Source organism: Schistocerca nitens, unplaced genomic scaffold, assembly GCF_023898315.1.
Source record: "Schistocerca nitens isolate TAMUIC-IGC-003100 unplaced genomic scaffold, iqSchNite1.1 HiC_scaffold_250, whole genome shotgun sequence".
NCBI classification, from domain to species: Eukaryota; Metazoa; Arthropoda; class Insecta; order Orthoptera; family Acrididae; genus Schistocerca; species Schistocerca nitens.
In genome coordinates this window covers 71739-94734 of record NW_026045791.1, presented here as the reverse complement: position 1 = coordinate 94734, position 22996 = coordinate 71739, and the positions used below count along the sequence as shown (strand labels likewise).

Below are 22996 nucleotides of genomic sequence, written 5' to 3'. Positions count from 1 at the left end.
GACACACTATAGGCTGGTCTGCAGCGAGTAAGAGGGGGAAAAAACATTAAGTTAAGGGCGCGTGGCGAAAGTACTCATACGTGACATTAAAAAGCCTGTTGCGGTGGCCGGGAATCGAACCCGGACCAACTGCTTGGAAGGCAACTATGCTGACCATTACACCACCACCGCACAAGCGAGCGCCCCGACGCCGCGCTGTGTCGGCTTCCCGCCTGTCGGCAGCGGCCGAAGGTGATCGTACCTGGCAGGCGCATTTCGAGGTAGGCTAGGGGAGCACATCCAGGCGCGTTCGGACAGCGTATCCGCGCACATTTCGCATCCTTGGCAAGAGTCGGCGCCGGCGACGCAAGAGTACGCAGAGGACCGCGTTCTGGCGGCATTTTTAAGCAGTACAGTGCAGGATTCAGCGTCTGCAGCATCTTCTCGACAGAATGCTACGGCGCTTGACGGCAGTCCCACTTTCCCTTGAGACATCTGCTCGGGAAGCAGCGTGCAGTTACTACCGGCCCGAGCATCGGTGGTTCAGTGGTAGAATGCTCGCCTGCCACGCGGGCGGCCCGGGTTCGATTCCCGGCCGATGCATCATTTTGCTTTTCCCACGATAATGCTGCCGTGTGGCTTGCGCGCTTGAGATGCACGATCCACATGAATGTATAGCAGGATTCCCTTGAGAAGAACCGAGAACGCAGCACTCGCGGGTCCCCACTAGGACGCTCGCATGGTGTTCTACAGACTAGCGTCGGCCTGGCCTCGCAAGTTGCTGTGTCCAGGTGCCTCCGAGGCACTGAACGTTAACGACAAGGAGTGCTGCCTATCGTTTGCAAATCTGCAGCAACACCGCAATCAACTGGGCTGGCAATGCACGTGTAGCAACAGAACACGTTATCCAGGAAGTACAGTGTCTTTACGTCTAACATTGGGTGTGGTACTTACCCAGTTTCCAGGACAAGCTCTTCACCTGTGCCTCGGTAGCGCAGTAGGCAGCGCGTAAGTCTCATAATCTTAAGGTCGTGAGTTCGATCCTCACCCGGGGCATTTAATTTTCTGTGACTGATGGTGATGCTGTTGCTAGGGCACCAACTTATTTCTTGTTTTTTATCCACAACGTTTTCAACGCTTCAGCGGGAAAATGTTTACTCCCTGTTATTGCTACTTACAGCTTCCCTTTTCCTCTTCTCCTAGCACAGCATGAAGCCAAAAACATTGCTCTGAGACGTTTGAGGTGCGCGCCTTGCCAGTCAGTATGCGCAAAGACGCTCGCAAAGAGAGAAGGGCGCCGACGCGGGACACGACACGAAATGCTACAAGCGACCGTCCGATCCGCCGCAGGAACGCCCGCATCCGGTGTGGTCTAGTGGCTAGGATACCTGGCTTTCACCCAGGAGGCCCGGGTTCGATTCCCGGTACCGGAACGGAACTTTTTCCACACGAATCGTGACAAGTTTGAGCTGTCCGAGCTGCCGTTTCCCGTCCTGCTCGCAATATATCTACTGTTTCGTGACCGTCAGCAGAGTATAGACGAGGGAAGCAGACATCCGACGACCATAGAAATGGTGTACGGCTTCATGCCATACGTTTGCAGCGTAGGGCTGAGCGAGTGCAACTGTCGAGGCCCGTTAGCTCAGTTGGTTAGAGCGTCGTGCTAATAACGCGAAGGTCGTGGGTTCGATCCCCCCACGGGCCACAACGCTTTTACTACCACGAAAAGGCAGCGCCGATTTCAGCTGGCGAGTGTGATGACCAAAACATCATCACCCTGCGTGGAAGTTGACAGAGGATCCGAACCCGACTTGTCGGGAAGCGCTACAGCATTCACTCGGCAATGGCCATAATATGTTGAATACACTGGTTCTCAACCGATAAAGAGAAGATGAAAGGAAATGTCCGATTGCCGATGCGTAACAACTTTGGCCCTTGTCGGTACTTGGGCGGGAGAGCGCATGGGGACACAGGGTACTGTTGGCAGTTTTACTTCCTATTTTTCTTTCTCCTTTGTTTTCGGAGCTACAGCCCGATTCGGTCAGGGAGACGCCACCGTGAAATGAACGGGCGTGCTGTGTGTACATCGCCTCGCCTCTCCTTACCTCTCTCAGTCGTTTCTCGTGCTTGTCGTTTTGATATAGGCCGATTGGAGAGCGTCAGCTCTCGCGTCAGCTGAGCAAAGTCGAGACAAGTCGAGACAGTCGAGACACACTATAGGCTGGTCTGCAGCGAGTAAGAGGGGGAAAAAACATTAAGTTAAGGGCGCGTGGCGAAAGTACTCATACGTGACATTAAAAAGCCTGTTGCGGTGGCCGGGAATCGAACCCGGACCAACTGCTTGGAAGGCAACTATGCTGACCATTACACCACCACCGCACAAGCGAGCGCCCCGACGCCGCGCTGTGTCGGCTTCCCGCCTGTCGGCAGCGGCCGAAGGTGATCGTACCTGGCAGGCGCATTTCGAGGTAGGCTAGGGGAGCACATCCAGGCGCGTTCGGACAGCGTATCCGCGCACATTTCGCATCCTTGGCAAGAGTCGGCGCCGGCGACGCAAGAGTACGCAGAGGACCGCGTTCTGGCGGCATTTTTAAGCAGTACAGTGCAGGATTCAGCGTCTGCAGCATCTTCTCGACAGAATGCTACGGCGCTTGACGGCAGTCCCACTTTCCCTTGAGACATCTGCTCGGGAAGCAGCGTGCAGTTACTACCGGCCCGAGCATCGGTGGTTCAGTGGTAGAATGCTCGCCTGCCACGCGGGCGGCCCGGGTTCGATTCCCGGCCGATGCATCATTTTGCTTTTCCCACGATAATGCTGCCGTGTGGCTTGCGCGCTTGAGATGCACGATCCACATGAATGTATAGCAGGATTCCCTTGAGAAGAACCGAGAACGCAGCACTCGCGGGTCCCCACTAGGACGCTCGCATGGTGTTCTACAGACTAGCGTCGGCCTGGCCTCGCAAGTTGCTGTGTCCAGGTGCCTCCGAGGCACTGAACGTTAACGACAAGGAGTGCTGCCTATCGTTTGCAAATCTGCAGCAACACCGCAATCAACTGGGCTGGCAATGCACGTGTAGCAACAGAACACGTTATCCAGGAAGTACAGTGTCTTTACGTCTAACATTGGGTGTGGTACTTACCCAGTTTCCAGGACAAGCTCTTCACCTGTGCCTCGGTAGCGCAGTAGGCAGCGCGTAAGTCTCATAATCTTAAGGTCGTGAGTTCGATCCTCACCCGGGGCATTTAATTTTCTGTGACTGATGGTGATGCTGTTGCTAGGGCACCAACTTATTTCTTGTTTTTTATCCACAACGTTTTCAACGCTTCAGCGGGAAAATGTTTACTCCCTGTTATTGCTACTTACAGCTTCCCTTTTCCTCTTCTCCTAGCACAGCATGAAGCCAAAAACATTGCTCTGAGACGTTTGAGGTGCGCGCCTTGCCAGTCAGTATGCGCAAAGACGCTCGCAAAGAGAGAAGGGCGCCGACGCGGGACACGACACGAAATGCTACAAGCGACCGTCCGATCCGCCGCAGGAACGCCCGCATCCGGTGTGGTCTAGTGGCTAGGATACCTGGCTTTCACCCAGGAGGCCCGGGTTCGATTCCCGGTACCGGAACGGAACTTTTTCCACACGAATCGTGACAAGTTTGAGCTGTCCGAGCTGCCGTTTCCCGTCCTGCTCGCAATATATCTACTGTTTCGTGACCGTCAGCAGAGTATAGACGAGGGAAGCAGACATCCGACGACCATAGAAATGGTGTACGGCTTCATGCCATACGTTTGCAGCGTAGGGCTGAGCGAGTGCAACTGTCGAGGCCCGTTAGCTCAGTTGGTTAGAGCGTCGTGCTAATAACGCGAAGGTCGTGGGTTCGATCCCCCCACGGGCCACAACGCTTTTACTACCACGAAAAGGCAGCGCCGATTTCAGCTGGCGAGTGTGATGACCAAAACATCATCACCCTGCGTGGAAGTTGACAGAGGATCCGAACCCGACTTGTCGGGAAGCGCTACAGCATTCACTCGGCAATGGCCATAATATGTTGAATACACTGGTTCTCAACCGATAAAGAGAAGATGAAAGGAAATGTCCGATTGCCGATGCGTAACAACTTTGGCCCTTGTCGGTACTTGGGCGGGAGAGCGCATGGGGACACAGGGTACTGTTGGCAGTTTTACTTCCTATTTTTCTTTCTCCTTTGTTTTCGGAGCTACAGCCCGGTTCGGTCAGGGAGACGCCACCGTGAAATGAACGGGCGTGCTGTGTGTACATCGCCTCGCCTCTCCTTACCTCTCTCAGTCGTTTCTCGTGCTTGTCGTTTTGATATAGGCCGATTGGAGAGCGTCAGCTCTCGCGTCAGCTGAGCAAAGTCGAGACAAGTCGAGACAGTCGAGACACACTATAGGCTGGTCTGCAGCGAGTAAGAGGGGGAAAAAACATTAAGTTAAGGGCGCGTGGCGAAAGTACTCATACGTGACATTAAAAAGCCTGTTGCGGTGGCCGGGAATCGAACCCGGACCAACTGCTTGGAAGGCAACTATGCTGACCATTACACCACCACCGCACAAGCGAGCGCCCCGACGCCGCGCTGTGTCGGCTTCCCGCCTGTCGGCAGCGGCCGAAGGTGATCGTACCTGGCAGGCGCATTTCGAGGTAGGCTAGGGGAGCACATCCAGGCGCGTTCGGACAGCGTATCCGCGCACATTTCGCATCCTTGGCAAGAGTCGGCGCCGGCGACGCAAGAGTACGCAGAGGACCGCGTTCTGGCGGCATTTTTAAGCAGTACAGTGCAGGATTCAGCGTCTGCAGCATCTTCTCGACAGAATGCTACGGCGCTTGACGGCAGTCCCACTTTCCCTTGAGACATCTGCTCGGGAAGCAGCGTGCAGTTACTACCGGCCCGAGCATCGGTGGTTCAGTGGCAGAGTGCTCGCCTGCCACGCGGGCGGCCCGGGTTCGATTCCCGGCCGATGCATCATTTTGCTTTTCCCACGATAATGCTGCCGTGTGGCTTGCGCGCTTGAGATGCACGATCCACATGAATGTATAGCTGGATTCCCTTGAGAAGAACCGAGAACGCAGCACTCGCGGGTCCCCACTAGGACGCTCGCATGGTGTTCTACAGACTAGCGTCGGCCTGGCCTCACAAGTTGCTGTGTCCAGGTGCCTCCGAGGCACTGAACGTTAACGACAAGGAGTGCTGCCTATCGTTTGCAAAAGCTGCAGCAACACCGCAATCAACTGGGCTGGCAATGCACGTGTAGCAACAGAACACGTTATCCAGGAAGTACAGTGTCTTTACGTCTAACATTGGGTGTGGTACTTAGCCAGTTTCCAGGACAAGCGCTTCACCTGTGCCTCGGTAGCGCAGTAGGCAGCGCGTAAGTCTCATAATCTTAAGGTCGTGAGTTCGATCCTCACCCGGGGCATTTAATTTTCTGTGACTGATGGTGATGCTGTTGCTAGGGCACCAACTTATTTCTTGTTTGTTATCCACAACGTTTTCAACGCTTCAGCGGGAAAATGTTTACTCCCTGTTATTGCTACTTACAGCTTCCCTTTTCCTCTTCTCCTAGCACAGCATGAAGCCAAAAACATTGCTCTGAGACGTTTGAGGTGCGCGCCTTGCCAGTCAGTATGCGCAAAGACGCTCGCAAAGAGAGAAGGGCGCCGACGCGGGACACGACACGAAATGCTACAAGCGACCGTCCGATCCGCGTCAGGAACGCCCACATCCGGTGTGGTCTAGTGGCTAGGATACCTGGCTTTCACCCAGGAGGCCCGGGTTCGATTCCCGGTACCGGAACGGAGCTTTTTCCACACGAATCGTGACAAGTTTGAGCTGTCCGAGCTGCCGTTTCCTGTCCTGCTCGCAATATATCTACTGTTTCGTGACCGTCAGCAGAGTATAGACGAGGGAAGCAGACATCCGACGACCATAGAAATGGTGTACGGCTTCATGCCATACGTTTGCAGCGTAGGGCTGAGCGAGCGCAACTGTCGAGGCCCGTTAGCTCAGTTGGTTAGAGCGTCGTGCTAATAACGCGAAGGTCGTGGGTTCGATCCCCCCACGGGCCACAACGCTTTTACTACCACGAAAAGGCAGCGCCGATTTCAGCTGGCGAGTGTGATGACCAAAAGATCATCACCCTGCGTGGAAGTTGACAGAGGATCCGAACCCGACTTGTCGGGAAGCGCTACAGCATTCACTCGGCAATGGCCATAATACGTTGAATACACTGGTTCTCAACCGATAAAGAGAAGATGAAAGGAAATGTCCGATTGCCGATGCGTAACAACTTTGGCCCTTGTCGGTACTTGGGCGGGAGAGCGCATGGGGACACAGGGTACTGTTGGCAGTTTTACTTCCTATTTTTCTTTCTCCTTTGTTTTCGGAGCTACAGCCCGGTTCGGTCAGGGAGACGCCACCGTGAAATGAACGGGCGTGCTGTGTGTACATCGCCCCGCCTCTCCTTACCTCTCTCAGTCGTTTCTCGTGCTTGTCGTTTTGATATAGGCCGATTGGAGAGCGTCAGCTCTCGCGTCAGCTGAGCAAAGTCGAGACAAGTCGAGACAGTCGAGACACACTATAGGCTGGTCTGCAGCGAGTAAGAGGGGGAAAAAACATTAAGTTAAGGGCGCGTGGCGAAAGTACTCATACGTGACATTAAAAAGCCTGTTGCGGTGGCCGGGAATCGAACCCGGACCAACTGCTTGGAAGGCAACTATGCTGACCATTACACCACCACCGCACAAGCGAGCGCCCCGACGCCGCGCTGTGTCGGCTTCCCGCCTGTCGGCAGCGGCCGAAGGTGATCGTACCTGGCAGGCGCATTTCGAGGTAGGCTAGGGGAGCACATCCAGGCGCGTTCGGACAGCGTATCCGCGCACATTTCGCATCCTTGGCAAGAGTCGGCGCCGGCGACGCAAGAGTACGCAGAGGACCGCGTTCTGGCGGCATTTTTAAGCAGTACAGTGCAGGATTCAGCGTCTGCAGCATCTTCTCGACAGAATGCTACGGCGCTTGACGGCAGTCCCACTTTCCCTTGAGACATCTGCTCGGGAAGCAGCGTGCAGTTACTACCGGCCCGAGCATCGGTGGTTCAGTGGTAGAATGCTCGCCTGCCACGCGGGCGGCCCGGGTTCGATTCCCGGCCGATGCATCATTTTGCTTTTCCCACGATAATGCTGCCGTGTGGCTTGCGCGCTTGAGATGCACGATCCACATGAATGTATAGCAGGATTCCCTTGAGAAGAACCGAGAACGCAGCACTCGCGGGTCCCCACTAGGACGCTCGCATGGTGTTCTACAGACTAGCGTCGGCCTGGCCTCGCAAGTTGCTGTGTCCAGGTGCCTCCGAGGCACTGAACGTTAACGACAAGGAGTGCTGCCTATCGTTTGCAAATCTGCAGCAACACCGCAATCAACTGGGCTGGCAATGCACGTGTAGCAACAGAACACGTTATCCAGGAAGTACAGTGTCTTTACGTCTAACATTGGGTGTGGTACTTACCCAGTTTCCAGGACAAGCTCTTCACCTGTGCCTCGGTAGCGCAGTAGGCAGCGCGTAAGTCTCATAATCTTAAGGTCGTGAGTTCGATCCTCACCCGGGGCATTTAATTTTCTGTGACTGATGGTGATGCTGTTGCTAGGGCACCAACTTATTTCTTGTTTTTTATCCACAACGTTTTCAACGCTTCAGCGGGAAAATGTTTACTCCCTGTTATTGCTACTTACAGCTTCCCTTTTCCTCTTCTCCTAGCACAGCATGAAGCCAAAAACATTGCTCTGAGACGTTTGAGGTGCGCGCCTTGCCAGTCAGTATGCGCAAAGACGCTCGCAAAGAGAGAAGGGCGCCGACGCGGGACACGACACGAAATGCTACAAGCGACCGTCCGATCCGCCGCAGGAACGCCCGCATCCGGTGTGGTCTAGTGGCTAGGATACCTGGCTTTCACCCAGGAGGCCCGGGTTCGATTCCCGGTACCGGAACGGAACTTTTTCCACACGAATCGTGACAAGTTTGAGCTGTCCGAGCTGCCGTTTCCCGTCCTGCTCGCAATATATCTACTGTTTCGTGACCGTCAGCAGAGTATAGACGAGGGAAGCAGACATCCGACGACCATAGAAATGGTGTACGGCTTCATGCCATACGTTTGCAGCGTAGGGCTGAGCGAGTGCAACTGTCGAGGCCCGTTAGCTCAGTTGGTTAGAGCGTCGTGCTAATAACGCGAAGGTCGTGGGTTCGATCCCCCCACGGGCCACAACGCTTTTACTACCACGAAAAGGCAGCGCCGATTTCAGCTGGCGAGTGTGATGACCAAAACATCATCACCCTGCGTGGAAGTTGACAGAGGATCCGAACCCGACTTGTCGGGAAGCGCTACAGCATTCACTCGGCAATGGCCATAATATGTTGAATACACTGGTTCTCAACCGATAAAGAGAAGATGAAAGGAAATGTCCGATTGCCGATGCGTAACAACTTTGGCCCTTGTCGGTACTTGGGCGGGAGAGCGCATGGGGACACAGGGTACTGTTGGCAGTTTTACTTCCTATTTTTCTTTCTCCTTTGTTTTCGGAGCTACAGCCCGATTCGGTCAGGGAGACGCCACCGTGAAATGAACGGGCGTGCTGTGTGTACATCGCCTCGCCTCTCCTTACCTCTCTCAGTCGTTTCTCGTGCTTGTCGTTTTGATATAGGCCGATTGGAGAGCGTCAGCTCTCGCGTCAGCTGAGCAAAGTCGAGACAAGTCGAGACAGTCGAGACACACTATAGGCTGGTCTGCAGCGAGTAAGAGGGGGAAAAAACATTAAGTTAAGGGCGCGTGGCGAAAGTACTCATACGTGACATTAAAAAGCCTGTTGCGGTGGCCGGGAATCGAACCCGGACCAACTGCTTGGAAGGCAACTATGCTGACCATTACACCACCACCGCACAAGCGAGCGCCCCGACGCCGCGCTGTGTCGGCTTCCCGCCTGTCGGCAGCGGCCGAAGGTGATCGTACCTGGCAGGCGCATTTCGAGGTAGGCTAGGGGAGCACATCCAGGCGCGTTCGGACAGCGTATCCGCGCACATTTCGCATCCTTGGCAAGAGTCGGCGCCGGCGACGCAAGAGTACGCAGAGGACCGCGTTCTGGCGGCATTTTTAAGCAGTACAGTGCAGGATTCAGCGTCTGCAGCATCTTCTCGACAGAATGCTACGGCGCTTGACGGCAGTCCCACTTTCCCTTGAGACATCTGCTCGGGAAGCAGCGTGCAGTTACTACCGGCCCGAGCATCGGTGGTTCAGTGGTAGAATGCTCGCCTGCCACGCGGGCGGCCCGGGTTCGATTCCCGGCCGATGCATCATTTTGCTTTTCCCACGATAATGCTGCCGTGTGGCTTGCGCGCTTGAGATGCACGATCCACATGAATGTATAGCAGGATTCCCTTGAGAAGAACCGAGAACGCAGCACTCGCGGGTCCCCACTAGGACGCTCGCATGGTGTTCTACAGACTAGCGTCGGCCTGGCCTCGCAAGTTGCTGTGTCCAGGTGCCTCCGAGGCACTGAACGTTAACGACAAGGAGTGCTGCCTATCGTTTGCAAATCTGCAGCAACACCGCAATCAACTGGGCTGGCAATGCACGTGTAGCAACAGAACACGTTATCCAGGAAGTACAGTGTCTTTACGTCTAACATTGGGTGTGGTACTTACCCAGTTTCCAGGACAAGCTCTTCACCTGTGCCTCGGTAGCGCAGTAGGCAGCGCGTAAGTCTCATAATCTTAAGGTCGTGAGTTCGATCCTCACCCGGGGCATTTAATTTTCTGTGACTGATGGTGATGCTGTTGCTAGGGCACCAACTTATTTCTTGTTTTTTATCCACAACGTTTTCAACGCTTCAGCGGGAAAATGTTTACTCCCTGTTATTGCTACTTACAGCTTCCCTTTTCCTCTTCTCCTAGCACAGCATGAAGCCAAAAACATTGCTCTGAGACGTTTGAGGTGCGCGCCTTGCCAGTCAGTATGCGCAAAGACGCTCGCAAAGAGAGAAGGGCGCCGACGCGGGACACGACACGAAATGCTACAAGCGACCGTCCGATCCGCCGCAGGAACGCCCGCATCCGGTGTGGTCTAGTGGCTAGGATACCTGGCTTTCACCCAGGAGGCCCGGGTTCGATTCCCGGTACCGGAACGGAACTTTTTCCACACGAATCGTGACAAGTTTGAGCTGTCCGAGCTGCCGTTTCCCGTCCTGCTCGCAATATATCTACTGTTTCGTGACCGTCAGCAGAGTATAGACGAGGGAAGCAGACATCCGACGACCATAGAAATGGTGTACGGCTTCATGCCATACGTTTGCAGCGTAGGGCTGAGCGAGTGCAACTGTCGAGGCCCGTTAGCTCAGTTGGTTAGAGCGTCGTGCTAATAACGCGAAGGTCGTGGGTTCGATCCCCCCACGGGCCACAACGCTTTTACTACCACGAAAAGGCAGCGCCGATTTCAGCTGGCGAGTGTGATGACCAAAACATCATCACCCTGCGTGGAAGTTGACAGAGGATCCGAACCCGACTTGTCGGGAAGCGCTACAGCATTCACTCGGCAATGGCCATAATATGTTGAATACACTGGTTCTCAACCGATAAAGAGAAGATGAAAGGAAATGTCCGATTGCCGATGCGTAACAACTTTGGCCCTTGTCGGTACTTGGGCGGGAGAGCGCATGGGGACACAGGGTACTGTTGGCAGTTTTACTTCCTATTTTTCTTTCTCCTTTGTTTTCGGAGCTACAGCCCGATTCGGTCAGGGAGACGCCACCGTGAAATGAACGGGCGTGCTGTGTGTACATCGCCTCGCCTCTCCTTACCTCTCTCAGTCGTTTCTCGTGCTTGTCGTTTTGATATAGGCCGATTGGAGAGCGTCAGCTCTCGCGTCAGCTGAGCAAAGTCGAGACAAGTCGAGACAGTCGAGACACACTATAGGCTGGTCTGCAGCGAGTAAGAGGGGGAAAAAACATTAAGTTAAGGGCGCGTGGCGAAAGTACTCATACGTGACATTAAAAAGCCTGTTGCGGTGGCCGGGAATCGAACCCGGACCAACTGCTTGGAAGGCAACTATGCTGACCATTACACCACCACCGCACAAGCGAGCGCCCCGACGCCGCGCTGTGTCGGCTTCCCGCCTGTCGGCAGCGGCCGAAGGTGATCGTACCTGGCAGGCGCATTTCGAGGTAGGCTAGGGGAGCACATCCAGGCGCGTTCGGACAGCGTATCCGCGCACATTTCGCATCCTTGGCAAGAGTCGGCGCCGGCGACGCAAGAGTACGCAGAGGACCGCGTTCTGGCGGCATTTTTAAGCAGTACAGTGCAGGATTCAGCGTCTGCAGCATCTTCTCGACAGAATGCTACGGCGCTTGACGGCAGTCCCACTTTCCCTTGAGACATCTGCTCGGGAAGCAGCGTGCAGTTACTACCGGCCCGAGCATCGGTGGTTCAGTGGCAGAGTGCTCGCCTGCCACGCGGGCGGCCCGGGTTCGATTCCCGGCCGATGCATCATTTTGCTTTTCCCACGATAATGCTGCCGTGTGGCTTGCGCGCTTGAGATGCACGATCCACATGAATGTATAGCTGGATTCCCTTGAGAAGAACCGAGAACGCAGCACTCGCGGGTCCCCACTAGGACGCTCGCATGGTGTTCTACAGACTAGCGTCGGCCTGGCCTCACAAGTTGCTGTGTCCAGGTGCCTCCGAGGCACTGAACGTTAACGACAAGGAGTGCTGCCTATCGTTTGCAAAAGCTGCAGCAACACCGCAATCAACTGGGCTGGCAATGCACGTGTAGCAACAGAACACGTTATCCAGGAAGTACAGTGTCTTTACGTCTAACATTGGGTGTGGTACTTAGCCAGTTTCCAGGACAAGCGCTTCACCTGTGCCTCGGTAGCGCAGTAGGCAGCGCGTAAGTCTCATAATCTTAAGGTCGTGAGTTCGATCCTCACCCGGGGCATTTAATTTTCTGTGACTGATGGTGATGCTGTTGCTAGGGCACCAACTTATTTCTTGTTTGTTATCCACAACGTTTTCAACGCTTCAGCGGGAAAATGTTTACTCCCTGTTATTGCTACTTACAGCTTCCCTTTTCCTCTTCTCCTAGCACAGCATGAAGCCAAAAACATTGCTCTGAGACGTTTGAGGTGCGCGCCTTGCCAGTCAGTATGCGCAAAGACGCTCGCAAAGAGAGAAGGGCGCCGACGCGGGACACGACACGAAATGCTACAAGCGACCGTCCGATCCGCGTCAGGAACGCCCACATCCGGTGTGGTCTAGTGGCTAGGATACCTGGCTTTCACCCAGGAGGCCCGGGTTCGATTCCCGGTACCGGAACGGAACTTTTTCCACACGAATCGTGACAAGTTTGAGCTGTCCGAGCTGCCGTTTCCTGTCCTGCTCGCAATATATCTACTGTTTCGTGACCGTCAGCAGAGTATAGACGAGGGAAGCAGACATCCGACGACCATAGAAATGGTGTACGGCTTCATGCCATACGTTTGCAGCGTAGGGCTGAGCGAGCGCAACTGTCGAGGCCCGTTAGCTCAGTTGGTTAGAGCGTCGTGCTAATAACGCGAAGGTCGTGGGTTCGATCCCCCCACGGGCCACAACGCTTTTACTACCACGAAAAGGCAGCGCCGATTTCAGCTGGCGAGTGTGATGACCAAAAGATCATCACCCTGCGTGGAAGTTGACAGAGGATCCGAACCCGACTTGTCGGGAAGCGCTACAGCATTCACTCGGCAATGGCCATAATACGTTGAATACACTGGTTCTCAACCGATAAAGAGAAGATGAAAGGAAATGTCCGATTGCCGATGCGTAACAACTTTGGCCCTTGTCGGTACTTGGGCGGGAGAGCGCATGGGGACACAGGGTACTGTTGGCAGTTTTACTTCCTATTTTTCTTTCTCCTTTGTTTTCGGAGCTACAGCCCGATTCGGTCAGGGAGACGCCACCGTGAAATGAACGGGCGTGCTGTGTGTACATCGCCTCGCCTCTCCTTACCTCTCTCAGTCGTTTCTCGTGCTTGTCGTTTTGATATAGGCCGATTGGAGAGCGTCAGCTCTCGCGTCAGCTGAGCAAAGTCGAGACAAGTCGAGACAGTCGAGACACACTATAGGCTGGTCTGCAGCGAGTAAGAGGGGGAAAAAACATTAAGTTAAGGGCGCGTGGCGAAAGTACTCATACGTGACATTAAAAAGCCTGTTGCGGTGGCCGGGAATCGAACCCGGACCAACTGCTTGGAAGGCAACTATGCTGACCATTACACCACCACCGCACAAGCGAGCGCCCCGACGCCGCGCTGTGTCGGCTTCCCGCCTGTCGGCAGCGGCCGAAGGTGATCGTACCTGGCAGGCGCATTTCGAGGTAGGCTAGGGGAGCACATCCAGGCGCGTTCGGACAGCGTATCCGCGCACATTTCGCATCCTTGGCAAGAGTCGGCGCCGGCGACGCAAGAGTACGCAGAGGACCGCGTTCTGGCGGCATTTTTAAGCAGTACAGTGCAGGATTCAGCGTCTGCAGCATCTTCTCGACAGAATGCTACGGCGCTTGACGGCAGTCCCACTTTCCCTTGAGACATCTGCTCGGGAAGCAGCGTGCAGTTACTACCGGCCCGAGCATCGGTGGTTCAGTGGTAGAATGCTCGCCTGCCACGCGGGCGGCCCGGGTTCGATTCCCGGCCGATGCATCATTTTGCTTTTCCCACGATAATGCTGCCGTGTGGCTTGCGCGCTTGAGATGCACGATCCACATGAATGTATAGCAGGATTCCCTTGAGAAGAACCGAGAACGCAGCACTCGCGGGTCCCCACTAGGACGCTCGCATGGTGTTCTACAGACTAGCGTCGGCCTGGCCTCGCAAGTTGCTGTGTCCAGGTGCCTCCGAGGCACTGAACGTTAACGACAAGGAGTGCTGCCTATCGTTTGCAAATCTGCAGCAACACCGCAATCAACTGGGCTGGCAATGCACGTGTAGCAACAGAACACGTTATCCAGGAAGTACAGTGTCTTTACGTCTAACATTGGGTGTGGTACTTACCCAGTTTCCAGGACAAGCTCTTCACCTGTGCCTCGGTAGCGCAGTAGGCAGCGCGTAAGTCTCATAATCTTAAGGTCGTGAGTTCGATCCTCACCCGGGGCATTTAATTTTCTGTGACTGATGGTGATGCTGTTGCTAGGGCACCAACTTATTTCTTGTTTTTTATCCACAACGTTTTCAACGCTTCAGCGGGAAAATGTTTACTCCCTGTTATTGCTACTTACAGCTTCCCTTTTCCTCTTCTCCTAGCACAGCATGAAGCCAAAAACATTGCTCTGAGACGTTTGAGGTGCGCGCCTTGCCAGTCAGTATGCGCAAAGACGCTCGCAAAGAGAGAAGGGCGCCGACGCGGGACACGACACGAAATGCTACAAGCGACCGTCCGATCCGCCGCAGGAACGCCCGCATCCGGTGTGGTCTAGTGGCTAGGATACCTGGCTTTCACCCAGGAGGCCCGGGTTCGATTCCCGGTACCGGAACGGAACTTTTTCCACACGAATCGTGACAAGTTTGAGCTGTCCGAGCTGCCGTTTCCCGTCCTGCTCGCAATATATCTACTGTTTCGTGACCGTCAGCAGAGTATAGACGAGGGAAGCAGACAACCGACGACCATAGAAATGGTGTACGGCTTCATGCCATACGTTTGCAGCGTAGGGCTGAGCGAGTGCAACTGTCGAGGCCCGTTAGCTCAGTTGGTTAGAGCGTCGTGCTAATAACGCGAAGGTCGTGGGTTCGATCCCCCCACGGGCCACAACGCTTTTACTACCACGAAAAGGCAGCGCCGATTTCAGCTGGCGAGTGTGATGACCAAAACATCATCACCCTGCGTGGAAGTTGACAGAGGATCCGAACCCGACTTGTCGGGAAGCGCTACAGCATTCACTCGGCAATGGCCATAATATGTTGAATACACTGGTTCTCAACCGATAAAGAGAAGATGAAAGGAAATGTCCGATTGCCGATGCGTAACAACTTTGGCCCTTGTCGGTACTTGGGCGGGAGAGCGCATGGGGACACAGGGTACTGTTGGCAGTTTTACTTCCTATTTTTCTTTCTCCTTTGTTTTCGGAGCTACAGCCCGATTCGGTCAGGGAGACGCCACCGTGAAATGAACGGGCGTGCTGTGTGTACATCGCCTCGCCTCTCCTTACCTCTCTCAGTCGTTTCTCGTGCTTGTCGTTTTGATATAGGCCGATTGGAGAGCGTCAGCTCTCGCGTCAGCTGAGCAAAGTCGAGACAAGTCGAGACAGTCGAGACACACTATAGGCTGGTCTGCAGCGAGTAAGAGGGGGAAAAAACATTAAGTTAAGGGCGCGTGGCGAAAGTACTCATACGTGACATTAAAAAGCCTGTTGCGGTGGCCGGGAATCGAACCCGGACCAACTGCTTGGAAGGCAACTATGCTGACCATTACACCACCACCGCACAAGCGAGCGCCCCGACGCCGCGCTGTGTCGGCTTCCCGCCTGTCGGCAGCGGCCGAAGGTGATCGTACCTGGCAGGCGCATTTCGAGGTAGGCTAGGGGAGCACATCCAGGCGCGTTCGGACAGCGTATCCGCGCACATTTCGCATCCTTGGCAAGAGTCGGCGCCGGCGACGCAAGAGTACGCAGAGGACCGCGTTCTGGCGGCATTTTTAAGCAGTACAGTGCAGGATTCAGCGTCTGCAGCATCTTCTCGACAGAATGCTACGGCGCTTGACGGCAGTCCCACTTTCCCTTGAGACATCTGCTCGGGAAGCAGCGTGCAGTTACTACCGGCCCGAGCATCGGTGGTTCAGTGGCAGAGTGCTCGCCTGCCACGCGGGCGGCCCGGGTTCGATTCCCGGCCGATGCATCATTTTGCTTTTCCCACGATAATGCTGCCGTGTGGCTTGCGCGCTTGAGATGCACGATCCACATGAATGTATAGCTGGATTCCCTTGAGAAGAACCGAGAACGCAGCACTCGCGGGTCCCCACTAGGACGCTCGCATGGTGTTCTACAGACTAGCGTCGGCCTGGCCTCACAAGTTGCTGTGTCCAGGTGCCTCCGAGGCACTGAACGTTAACGACAAGGAGTGCTGCCTATCGTTTGCAAAAGCTGCAGCAACACCGCAATCAACTGGGCTGGCAATGCACGTGTAGCAACAGAACACGTTATCCAGGAAGTACAGTGTCTTTACGTCTAACATTGGGTGTGGTACTTAGCCAGTTTCCAGGACAAGCGCTTCACCTGTGCCTCGGTAGCGCAGTAGGCAGCGCGTAAGTCTCATAATCTTAAGGTCGTGAGTTCGATCCTCACCCGGGGCATTTAATTTTCTGTGACTGATGGTGATGCTGTTGCTAGGGCACCAACTTATTTCTTGTTTGTTATCCACAACGTTTTCAACGCTTCAGCGGGAAAATGTTTACTCCCTGTTATTGCTACTTACAGCTTCCCTTTTCCTCTTCTCCTAGCACAGCATGAAGCCAAAAACATTGCTCTGAGACGTTTGAGGTGCGCGCCTTGCCAGTCAGTATGCGCAAAGACGCTCGCAAAGAGAGAAGGGCGCCGACGCGGGACACGACACGAAATGCTACAAGCGACCGTCCGATCCGCGTCAGGAACGCCCACATCCGGTGTGGTCTAGTGGCTAGGATACCTGGCTTTCACCCAGGAGGCCCGGGTTCGATTCCCGGTACCGGAACGGAACTTTTTCCACACGAATCGTGACAAGTTTGAGCTGTCCGAGCTGCCGTTTCCTGTCCTGCTCGCAATATATCTACTGTTTCGTGACCGTCAGCAGAGTATAGACGAGGGAAGCAGACATCCGACGACCATAGAAATGGTGTACGGCTTCATGCCATACGTTTGCAGCGTAGGGCTGAGCGAGCGCAACTGTCGAGGCCCGTTAGCTCAGTTGGTTAGAGCGTCGTGCTAATAACGCGAAGGTCGTGGGTTCGATCCCCCCACGGGCCACAACGCTTTTACTACCACGAAAAGGCAGCGCCGATTTCAGCTGGCGAGTGTGATGACCAAAAGATCATCACCCTGCGTGGAAGTTGACAGAGGATCCGAACCCGACTTGTCGGGAAGCGCTACAGCATTCACTCGGCAATGGCCATAATACGTTGAATACACTGGTTCTCAACCGATAAAGAGAAGATGAAAGGAAATGTCCGATTGCCGATGCGTAACAACTTTGGCCCTTGTCGGTACTTGGGCGGGAGAGCGCATGGGGACACAGGGTACTGTTGGCAGTTTTACTTCCTATTTTTCTTTCTCCTTTGTTTTCGGAGCTACAGCCCGGTTCGGTCAGGGAGACGCCACCGTGAAATGAACGGGCGTGCTGTGTGTACATCGCCCCGCCTCTCCTTACCTCTCTCAGTCGTTTCTCGTGCTTGTCGTTTTGATATAGGCCGATTGGAGAGCGTCAGCTCTCGCGTCAGCTGAGCAAAGTCGAGACAAGTCGAGACAGTCGAGACACACTATAGGCTGGTCTGCAGCGAGTAAGAGGGGGAAAAAACATTAAGTTAAGGGCGCGTGGCGAAAGTACTCATACGTGACATTAAAAAGCCTGTTGCGGTGGCCGGGAATCGAACCCGGACCAACTGCTTGGAAGGCAACTATGCTGACCATTACACCACCACCGCACAAGCGAGCGCCCCGACGCCGCGCTGTGTCGGCTTCCCGCCTGTCGGCAGCGGCCGAAGGTGATCGTACCTGGCAGGCGCATTTCGAGGTAGGCTAGGGGAGCACATCCAGGCGCGTTCGGACAGCGTATCCGCGCACATTTCGCATCCTTGGCAAGAGTCGGCGCCGGCGACGCAAGAGTACGCAGAGGACCGCGTTCTGGCGGCATTTTTAAGCAGTACAGTGCAGGATTCAGCGTCTGCAGCATCTTCTCGACAGAATGCTACGGCGCTTGACGGCAGTCCCACTTTCCCTTGAGACATCTGCTCGGGAAGCAGCGTGCAGTTACTACCGGCCCGAGCATCGGTGGTTCAGTGGTAGAATGCTCGCCTGCCACGCGGGCGGCCCGGGTTCGATTCCCGGCCGATGCATCATTTTGCTTTTCCCACGATAATGCTGCCGTGTGGCTTGCGCGCTTGAGATGCACGATCCACATGAATGTATAGCAGGATTCCCTTGAGAAGAACCGAGAACGCAGCACTCGCGGGTCCCCACTAGGACGCTCGCATGGTGTTCTACAGACTAGCGTCGGCCTGGCCTCGCAAGTTGCTGTGTCCAGGTGCCTCCGAGGCACTGAACGTTAACGACAAGGAGTGCTGCCTATCGTTTGCAAATCTGCAGCAACACCGCAATCAACTGGGCTGGCAATGCACGTGTAGCAACAGAACACGTTATCCAGGAAGTACAGTGTCTTTACGTCTAACATTGGGTGTGGTACTTACCCAGTTTCCAGGACAAGCGCTTCACCTGTGCCTCGGTAGCGCAGTAGGCAGCGCGTAAGTCTCATAATCTTAAGGTCGTGAGTTCGATCCTCACCCGGGGCATTTAATTTTCTGTGACTGATGGTGATGCTGTTGCTAGGGCACCAACTTATTTCTTGTTTTTTATCCACAACGTTTTCAACGCTTCAGCGGGAAAATGTTTACTCCCTGTTATTGCTACTTACAGCTTCCCTTTTCCTCTTCTCCTAGCACAGCATGAAGCCAAAAACATTGCTCTGAGACGTTTGAGGTGCGCGCCTTGCCAGTCAGTATGCGCAAAGACGCTCGCAAAGAGAGAAGGGCGCCGACGCGGGACACGACACGAAATGCTACAAGCGACCGTCCGATCCGCCGCAGGAACGCCCGCATCCGGTGTGGTCTAGTGGCTAGGATACCTGGCTTTCACCCAGGAGGCCCGGGTTCGATTCCCGGTACCGGAACGGAACTTTTTCCACACGAATCGTGACAAGTTTGAGCTGTCCGAGCTGCCGTTTCCCGTCCTGCTCGCAATATATCTACTGTTTCGTGACCGTCAGCAGAGTATAGACGAGGGAAGCAGACATCCGACGACCATAGAAATGGTGTACGGCTTCATGCCATACGTTTGCAGCGTAGGGCTGAGCGAGTGCAACTGTCGAGGCCCGTTAGCTCAGTTGGTTAGAGCGTCGTGCTAATAACGCGAAGGTCGTGGGTTCGATCCCCCCACGGGCCACAACGCTTTTACTACCACGAAAAGGCAGCGCCGATTTCAGCTGGCGAGTGTGATGACCAAAACATCATCACCCTGCGTGGAAGTTGACAGAGGATCCGAACCCGACTTGTCGGGAAGCGCTACAGCATTCACTCGGCAATGGCCATAATATGTTGAATACACTGGTTCTCAACCGATAAAGAGAAGATGAAAGGAAATGTCCGATTGCCGATGCGTAACAACTTTGGCCCTTGTCGGTACTTGGGCGGGAGAGCGCATGGGGACACAGGGTACTGTTGGCAGTTTTACTTCCTATTTTTCTTTCTCCTTTGTTTTCGGAGCTACAGCCCGATTCGGTCAGGGAGACGCCACCGTGAAATGAACGGGCGTGCTGTGTGTACATCGCCTCGCCTCTCCTTACCTCTCTCAGTCGTTTCTCGTGCTTGTCGTTTTGATATAGGCCGATTGGAGAGCGTCAGCTCTCGCGTCAGCTGAGCAAAGTCGAGACAAGTCGAGACAGTCGAGACACACTATAGGCTGGTCTGCAGCGAGTAAGAGGGGGAAAAAACATTAAGTTAAGGGCGCGTGGCGAAAGTACTCATACGTGACATTAAAAAGCCTGTTGCGGTGGCCGGGAATCGAACCCGGACCAACTGCTTGGAAGGCAACTATGCTGACCATTACACCACCACCGCACAAGCGAGCGCCCCGACGCCGCGCTGTGTCGGCTTCCCGCCTGTCGGCAGCGGCCGAAGGTGATCGTACCTGGCAGGCGCATTTCGAGGTAGGCTAGGGGAGCACATCCAGGCGCGTTCGGACAGCGTATCCGCGCACATTTCGCATCCTTGGCAAGAGTCGGCGCCGGCGACGCAAGAGTACGCAGAGGACCGCGTTCTGGCGGCATTTTTAAGCAGTACAGTGCAGGATTCAGCGTCTGCAGCATCTTCTCGACAGAATGCTACGGCGCTTGACGGCAGTCCCACTTTCCCTTGAGACATCTGCTCGGGAAGCAGCGTGCAGTTACTACCGGCCCGAGCATCGGTGGTTCAGTGGCAGAGTGCTCGCCTGCCACGCGGGCGGCCCGGGTTCGATTCCCGGCCGATGCATCATTTTGCTTTTCCCACGATAATGCTGCCGTGTGGCTTGCGCGCTTGAGATGCACGATCCACATGAATGTATAGCTGGATTCCCTTGAGAAGAACCGAGAACGCAGCACTCGCGGGTCCCCACTAGGACGCTCGCATGGTGTTCTACAGACTAGCGTCGGCCTGGCCTCACAAGTTGCTGTGTCCAGGTGCCTCCGAGGCACTGAACGTTAACGACAAGGAGTGCTGCCTATCGTTTGCAAAAGCTGCAGCAACACCGCAATCAACTGGGCTGGCAATGCACGTGTAGCAACAGAACACGTTATCCAGGAAGTACAGTGTCTTTACGTCTAACATTGGGTGTGGTACTTAGCCAGTTTCCAGGACAAGCGCTTCACCTGTGCCTCGGTAGCGCAGTAGGCAGCGCGTAAGTCTCATAATCTTAAGGTCGTGAGTTCGATCCTCACCCGGGGCATTTAATTTTCTGTGACTGATGGTGATGCTGTTGCTAGGGCACCAACTTATTTCTTGTTTGTTATCCACAACGTTTTCAACGCTTCAGCGGGAAAATGTTTACTCCCTGTTATTGCTACTTACAGCTTCCCTTTTCCTCTTCTCCTAGCACAGCATGAAGCCAAAAACATTGCTCTGAGACGTTTGAGGTGCGCGCCTTGCCAGTCAGTATGCGCAAAGACGCTCGCAAAGAGAGAAGGGCGCCGACGCGGGACACGACACGAAATGCTACAAGCGACCGTCCGATCCGCGTCAGGAACGCCCACATCCGGTGTGGTCTAGTGGCTAGGATACCTGGCTTTCACCCAGGAGGCCCGGGTTCGATTCCCGGTACCGGAACGGAACTTTTTCCACACGAATCGTGACAAGTTTGAGCTGTCCGAGCTGCCGTTTCCTGTCCTGCTCGCAATATATCTACTGTTTCGTGACCGTCAGCAGAGTATAGACGAGGGAAGCAGACATCCGACGACCATAGAAATGGTGTACGGCTTCATGCCATACGTTTGCAGCGTAGGGCTGAGCGAGCGCAACTGTCGAGGCCCGTTAGCTCAGTTGGTTAGAGCGTCGTGCTAATAACGCGAAGGTCGTGGGTTCGATCCCCCCACGGGCCACAACGCTTTTACTACCACGAAAAGGCAGCGCCGATTTCAGCTGGCGAGTGTGATGACCAAAAGATCATCACCCTGCGTGGAAGTTGACAGAGGATCCGAACCCGACTTGTCGGGAAGCGCTACAGCATTCACTCGGCAATGGCCATAATACGTTGAATACACTGGTTCTCAACCGATAAAGAGAAGATGAAAGGAAATGTCCGATTGCCGATGCGTAACAACTTTGGCCCTTGTCGGTACTTGGGCGGGAGAGCGCATGGGGACACAGGGTACTGTTGGCAGTTTTACTTCCTATTTTTCTTTCTCCTTTGTTTTCGGAGCTACAGCCCGATTCGGTCAGGGAGACGCCACCGTGAAATGAACGGGCGTGCTGTGTGTACATCGCCTCGCCTCTCCTTACCTCTCTCAGTCGTTTCTCGTGCTTGTCGTTTTGATATAGGCCGATTGGAGAGCGTCAGCTCTCGCGTCAGCTGAGCAAAGTCGAGACAAGTCGAGACAGTCGAGACACACTATAGGCTGGTCTGCAGCGAGTAAGAGGGGGAAAAAACATTAAGTTAAGGGCGCGTGGCGAAAGTACTCATACGTGACATTAAAAAGCCTGTTGCGGTGGCCGGGAATCGAACCCGGACCAACTGCTTGGAAGGCAACTATGCTGACCATTACACCACCACCGCACAAGCGAGCGCCCCGACGCCGCGCTGTGTCGGCTTCCCGCCTGTCGGCAGCGGCCGAAGGTGATCGTACCTGGCAGGCGCATTTCGAGGTAGGCTAGGGGAGCACATCCAGGCGCGTTCGGACAGCGTATCCGCGCACATTTCGCATCCTTGGCAAGAGTCGGCGCCGGCGACGCAAGAGTACGCAGAGGACCGCGTTCTGGCGGCATTTTTAAGCAGTACAGTGCAGGATTCAGCGTCTGCAGCATCTTCTCGACAGAATGCTACGGCGCTTGACGGCAGTCCCACTTTCCCTTGAGACATCTGCTCGGGAAGCAGCGTGCAGTTACTACCGGCCCGAGCATCGGTGGTTCAGTGGCAGAGTGCTCGCCTGCCACGCGGGCGGCCCGGGTTCGATTCCCGGCCGATGCATCATTTTGCTTTTCCCACGATAATGCTGCCGTGTGGCTTGCGCGCTTGAGATGCACGATCCACATGAATGTATAGCTGGATTCCCTTGAGAAGAACCGAGAACGCAGCACTCGCGGGTCCCCACTAGGACGCTCGCATGGTGTTCTACAGACTAGCGTCGGCCTGGCCTCACAAGTTGCTGTGTCCAGGTGCCTCCGAGGCACTGAACGTTAACGACAAGGAGTGCTGCCTATCGTTTGCAAAAGCTGCAGCAACACCGCAATCAACTGGGCTGGCAATGCACGTGTAGCAACAGAACACGTTATCCAGGAAGTACAGTGTCTTTACGTCTAACATTGGGTGTGGTACTTAGCCAGTTTCCAGGACAAGCGCTTCACCTGTGCCTCGGTAGCGCAGTAGGCAGCGCGTAAGTCTCATAATCTTAAGGTCGTGAGTTCGATCCTCACCCGGGGCATTTAATTTTCTGTGACTGATGGTGATGCTGTTGCTAGGGCACCAACTTATTTCTTGTTTGTTATCCACAACGTTTTCAACGCTTCA

The 22996-nt window shown here is 54.7% G+C and overlaps 53 non-coding genes across 53 annotated transcripts; 42 read left to right on the top strand and 11 right to left on the bottom strand.

Moving 5' to 3' along the window:
• Window positions 1–99: 99 nt before the first annotated feature.
• Trnag-ucc (transfer RNA glycine (anticodon UCC)) lies at window positions 100–171 on the bottom strand. The gene has a single exon. It is a non-coding gene; the product is annotated as a tRNA-Gly (tRNA).
• Window positions 172–511: 340 nt separating this feature from the next.
• Trnag-gcc (transfer RNA glycine (anticodon GCC)) lies at window positions 512–582 on the top strand. The gene has a single exon. It is a non-coding gene; the product is annotated as a tRNA-Gly (tRNA).
• Window positions 583–962: 380 nt separating this feature from the next.
• On the top strand, window positions 963–1035 carry Trnam-cau (transfer RNA methionine (anticodon CAU)). The gene has a single exon. It is a non-coding gene; the product is annotated as a tRNA-Met (tRNA).
• A 305-nt stretch (window positions 1036–1340) lies between these two features.
• Trnae-uuc (transfer RNA glutamic acid (anticodon UUC)) lies at window positions 1341–1412 on the top strand. Its single transcript has one exon. It is a non-coding gene; the product is annotated as a tRNA-Glu (tRNA).
• A 198-nt stretch (window positions 1413–1610) lies between these two features.
• Window positions 1611–1684, top strand: Trnai-aau (transfer RNA isoleucine (anticodon AAU)). Its single transcript has one exon. It is a non-coding gene; the product is annotated as a tRNA-Ile (tRNA).
• Window positions 1685–2286: 602 nt separating this feature from the next.
• Window positions 2287–2358, bottom strand: Trnag-ucc (transfer RNA glycine (anticodon UCC)). The gene has a single exon. It is a non-coding gene; the product is annotated as a tRNA-Gly (tRNA).
• A 340-nt stretch (window positions 2359–2698) lies between these two features.
• Window positions 2699–2769, top strand: Trnag-gcc (transfer RNA glycine (anticodon GCC)). Its single transcript has one exon. It is a non-coding gene; the product is annotated as a tRNA-Gly (tRNA).
• Window positions 2770–3149: 380 nt separating this feature from the next.
• On the top strand, window positions 3150–3222 carry Trnam-cau (transfer RNA methionine (anticodon CAU)). Its single transcript has one exon. It is a non-coding gene; the product is annotated as a tRNA-Met (tRNA).
• A 305-nt stretch (window positions 3223–3527) lies between these two features.
• On the top strand, window positions 3528–3599 carry Trnae-uuc (transfer RNA glutamic acid (anticodon UUC)). The gene has a single exon. It is a non-coding gene; the product is annotated as a tRNA-Glu (tRNA).
• Window positions 3600–3797: 198 nt separating this feature from the next.
• On the top strand, window positions 3798–3871 carry Trnai-aau (transfer RNA isoleucine (anticodon AAU)). Its single transcript has one exon. It is a non-coding gene; the product is annotated as a tRNA-Ile (tRNA).
• A 602-nt stretch (window positions 3872–4473) lies between these two features.
• On the bottom strand, window positions 4474–4545 carry Trnag-ucc (transfer RNA glycine (anticodon UCC)). The gene has a single exon. It is a non-coding gene; the product is annotated as a tRNA-Gly (tRNA).
• Window positions 4546–4885: 340 nt separating this feature from the next.
• Window positions 4886–4956, top strand: Trnag-gcc (transfer RNA glycine (anticodon GCC)). The gene has a single exon. It is a non-coding gene; the product is annotated as a tRNA-Gly (tRNA).
• Window positions 4957–5337: 381 nt separating this feature from the next.
• On the top strand, window positions 5338–5410 carry Trnam-cau (transfer RNA methionine (anticodon CAU)). The gene has a single exon. It is a non-coding gene; the product is annotated as a tRNA-Met (tRNA).
• Window positions 5411–5715: 305 nt separating this feature from the next.
• Window positions 5716–5787, top strand: Trnae-uuc (transfer RNA glutamic acid (anticodon UUC)). The gene has a single exon. It is a non-coding gene; the product is annotated as a tRNA-Glu (tRNA).
• A 198-nt stretch (window positions 5788–5985) lies between these two features.
• Trnai-aau (transfer RNA isoleucine (anticodon AAU)) lies at window positions 5986–6059 on the top strand. Its single transcript has one exon. It is a non-coding gene; the product is annotated as a tRNA-Ile (tRNA).
• A 602-nt stretch (window positions 6060–6661) lies between these two features.
• Trnag-ucc (transfer RNA glycine (anticodon UCC)) lies at window positions 6662–6733 on the bottom strand. Its single transcript has one exon. It is a non-coding gene; the product is annotated as a tRNA-Gly (tRNA).
• A 340-nt stretch (window positions 6734–7073) lies between these two features.
• Trnag-gcc (transfer RNA glycine (anticodon GCC)) lies at window positions 7074–7144 on the top strand. Its single transcript has one exon. It is a non-coding gene; the product is annotated as a tRNA-Gly (tRNA).
• Window positions 7145–7524: 380 nt separating this feature from the next.
• On the top strand, window positions 7525–7597 carry Trnam-cau (transfer RNA methionine (anticodon CAU)). Its single transcript has one exon. It is a non-coding gene; the product is annotated as a tRNA-Met (tRNA).
• A 305-nt stretch (window positions 7598–7902) lies between these two features.
• Trnae-uuc (transfer RNA glutamic acid (anticodon UUC)) lies at window positions 7903–7974 on the top strand. Its single transcript has one exon. It is a non-coding gene; the product is annotated as a tRNA-Glu (tRNA).
• A 198-nt stretch (window positions 7975–8172) lies between these two features.
• Trnai-aau (transfer RNA isoleucine (anticodon AAU)) lies at window positions 8173–8246 on the top strand. The gene has a single exon. It is a non-coding gene; the product is annotated as a tRNA-Ile (tRNA).
• Window positions 8247–8848: 602 nt separating this feature from the next.
• Trnag-ucc (transfer RNA glycine (anticodon UCC)) lies at window positions 8849–8920 on the bottom strand. The gene has a single exon. It is a non-coding gene; the product is annotated as a tRNA-Gly (tRNA).
• A 340-nt stretch (window positions 8921–9260) lies between these two features.
• On the top strand, window positions 9261–9331 carry Trnag-gcc (transfer RNA glycine (anticodon GCC)). The gene has a single exon. It is a non-coding gene; the product is annotated as a tRNA-Gly (tRNA).
• A 380-nt stretch (window positions 9332–9711) lies between these two features.
• Window positions 9712–9784, top strand: Trnam-cau (transfer RNA methionine (anticodon CAU)). Its single transcript has one exon. It is a non-coding gene; the product is annotated as a tRNA-Met (tRNA).
• Window positions 9785–10089: 305 nt separating this feature from the next.
• On the top strand, window positions 10090–10161 carry Trnae-uuc (transfer RNA glutamic acid (anticodon UUC)). The gene has a single exon. It is a non-coding gene; the product is annotated as a tRNA-Glu (tRNA).
• A 198-nt stretch (window positions 10162–10359) lies between these two features.
• On the top strand, window positions 10360–10433 carry Trnai-aau (transfer RNA isoleucine (anticodon AAU)). The gene has a single exon. It is a non-coding gene; the product is annotated as a tRNA-Ile (tRNA).
• A 602-nt stretch (window positions 10434–11035) lies between these two features.
• Window positions 11036–11107, bottom strand: Trnag-ucc (transfer RNA glycine (anticodon UCC)). The gene has a single exon. It is a non-coding gene; the product is annotated as a tRNA-Gly (tRNA).
• A 340-nt stretch (window positions 11108–11447) lies between these two features.
• Window positions 11448–11518, top strand: Trnag-gcc (transfer RNA glycine (anticodon GCC)). Its single transcript has one exon. It is a non-coding gene; the product is annotated as a tRNA-Gly (tRNA).
• Window positions 11519–11899: 381 nt separating this feature from the next.
• On the top strand, window positions 11900–11972 carry Trnam-cau (transfer RNA methionine (anticodon CAU)). The gene has a single exon. It is a non-coding gene; the product is annotated as a tRNA-Met (tRNA).
• A 305-nt stretch (window positions 11973–12277) lies between these two features.
• Trnae-uuc (transfer RNA glutamic acid (anticodon UUC)) lies at window positions 12278–12349 on the top strand. Its single transcript has one exon. It is a non-coding gene; the product is annotated as a tRNA-Glu (tRNA).
• Window positions 12350–12547: 198 nt separating this feature from the next.
• Trnai-aau (transfer RNA isoleucine (anticodon AAU)) lies at window positions 12548–12621 on the top strand. Its single transcript has one exon. It is a non-coding gene; the product is annotated as a tRNA-Ile (tRNA).
• Window positions 12622–13223: 602 nt separating this feature from the next.
• On the bottom strand, window positions 13224–13295 carry Trnag-ucc (transfer RNA glycine (anticodon UCC)). The gene has a single exon. It is a non-coding gene; the product is annotated as a tRNA-Gly (tRNA).
• A 340-nt stretch (window positions 13296–13635) lies between these two features.
• Window positions 13636–13706, top strand: Trnag-gcc (transfer RNA glycine (anticodon GCC)). Its single transcript has one exon. It is a non-coding gene; the product is annotated as a tRNA-Gly (tRNA).
• A 380-nt stretch (window positions 13707–14086) lies between these two features.
• Window positions 14087–14159, top strand: Trnam-cau (transfer RNA methionine (anticodon CAU)). Its single transcript has one exon. It is a non-coding gene; the product is annotated as a tRNA-Met (tRNA).
• Window positions 14160–14464: 305 nt separating this feature from the next.
• On the top strand, window positions 14465–14536 carry Trnae-uuc (transfer RNA glutamic acid (anticodon UUC)). The gene has a single exon. It is a non-coding gene; the product is annotated as a tRNA-Glu (tRNA).
• A 198-nt stretch (window positions 14537–14734) lies between these two features.
• On the top strand, window positions 14735–14808 carry Trnai-aau (transfer RNA isoleucine (anticodon AAU)). Its single transcript has one exon. It is a non-coding gene; the product is annotated as a tRNA-Ile (tRNA).
• Window positions 14809–15410: 602 nt separating this feature from the next.
• Trnag-ucc (transfer RNA glycine (anticodon UCC)) lies at window positions 15411–15482 on the bottom strand. Its single transcript has one exon. It is a non-coding gene; the product is annotated as a tRNA-Gly (tRNA).
• A 340-nt stretch (window positions 15483–15822) lies between these two features.
• On the top strand, window positions 15823–15893 carry Trnag-gcc (transfer RNA glycine (anticodon GCC)). The gene has a single exon. It is a non-coding gene; the product is annotated as a tRNA-Gly (tRNA).
• A 381-nt stretch (window positions 15894–16274) lies between these two features.
• Trnam-cau (transfer RNA methionine (anticodon CAU)) lies at window positions 16275–16347 on the top strand. The gene has a single exon. It is a non-coding gene; the product is annotated as a tRNA-Met (tRNA).
• Window positions 16348–16652: 305 nt separating this feature from the next.
• Window positions 16653–16724, top strand: Trnae-uuc (transfer RNA glutamic acid (anticodon UUC)). The gene has a single exon. It is a non-coding gene; the product is annotated as a tRNA-Glu (tRNA).
• A 198-nt stretch (window positions 16725–16922) lies between these two features.
• On the top strand, window positions 16923–16996 carry Trnai-aau (transfer RNA isoleucine (anticodon AAU)). Its single transcript has one exon. It is a non-coding gene; the product is annotated as a tRNA-Ile (tRNA).
• Window positions 16997–17598: 602 nt separating this feature from the next.
• Trnag-ucc (transfer RNA glycine (anticodon UCC)) lies at window positions 17599–17670 on the bottom strand. The gene has a single exon. It is a non-coding gene; the product is annotated as a tRNA-Gly (tRNA).
• Window positions 17671–18010: 340 nt separating this feature from the next.
• On the top strand, window positions 18011–18081 carry Trnag-gcc (transfer RNA glycine (anticodon GCC)). The gene has a single exon. It is a non-coding gene; the product is annotated as a tRNA-Gly (tRNA).
• A 380-nt stretch (window positions 18082–18461) lies between these two features.
• Trnam-cau (transfer RNA methionine (anticodon CAU)) lies at window positions 18462–18534 on the top strand. Its single transcript has one exon. It is a non-coding gene; the product is annotated as a tRNA-Met (tRNA).
• A 305-nt stretch (window positions 18535–18839) lies between these two features.
• Window positions 18840–18911, top strand: Trnae-uuc (transfer RNA glutamic acid (anticodon UUC)). The gene has a single exon. It is a non-coding gene; the product is annotated as a tRNA-Glu (tRNA).
• A 198-nt stretch (window positions 18912–19109) lies between these two features.
• On the top strand, window positions 19110–19183 carry Trnai-aau (transfer RNA isoleucine (anticodon AAU)). Its single transcript has one exon. It is a non-coding gene; the product is annotated as a tRNA-Ile (tRNA).
• A 602-nt stretch (window positions 19184–19785) lies between these two features.
• Trnag-ucc (transfer RNA glycine (anticodon UCC)) lies at window positions 19786–19857 on the bottom strand. Its single transcript has one exon. It is a non-coding gene; the product is annotated as a tRNA-Gly (tRNA).
• A 340-nt stretch (window positions 19858–20197) lies between these two features.
• On the top strand, window positions 20198–20268 carry Trnag-gcc (transfer RNA glycine (anticodon GCC)). Its single transcript has one exon. It is a non-coding gene; the product is annotated as a tRNA-Gly (tRNA).
• Window positions 20269–20649: 381 nt separating this feature from the next.
• On the top strand, window positions 20650–20722 carry Trnam-cau (transfer RNA methionine (anticodon CAU)). Its single transcript has one exon. It is a non-coding gene; the product is annotated as a tRNA-Met (tRNA).
• Window positions 20723–21027: 305 nt separating this feature from the next.
• Trnae-uuc (transfer RNA glutamic acid (anticodon UUC)) lies at window positions 21028–21099 on the top strand. Its single transcript has one exon. It is a non-coding gene; the product is annotated as a tRNA-Glu (tRNA).
• Window positions 21100–21297: 198 nt separating this feature from the next.
• On the top strand, window positions 21298–21371 carry Trnai-aau (transfer RNA isoleucine (anticodon AAU)). Its single transcript has one exon. It is a non-coding gene; the product is annotated as a tRNA-Ile (tRNA).
• A 602-nt stretch (window positions 21372–21973) lies between these two features.
• Trnag-ucc (transfer RNA glycine (anticodon UCC)) lies at window positions 21974–22045 on the bottom strand. Its single transcript has one exon. It is a non-coding gene; the product is annotated as a tRNA-Gly (tRNA).
• A 340-nt stretch (window positions 22046–22385) lies between these two features.
• Window positions 22386–22456, top strand: Trnag-gcc (transfer RNA glycine (anticodon GCC)). Its single transcript has one exon. It is a non-coding gene; the product is annotated as a tRNA-Gly (tRNA).
• A 381-nt stretch (window positions 22457–22837) lies between these two features.
• Trnam-cau (transfer RNA methionine (anticodon CAU)) lies at window positions 22838–22910 on the top strand. The gene has a single exon. It is a non-coding gene; the product is annotated as a tRNA-Met (tRNA).
• Window positions 22911–22996: the final 86 nt, after the last annotated feature.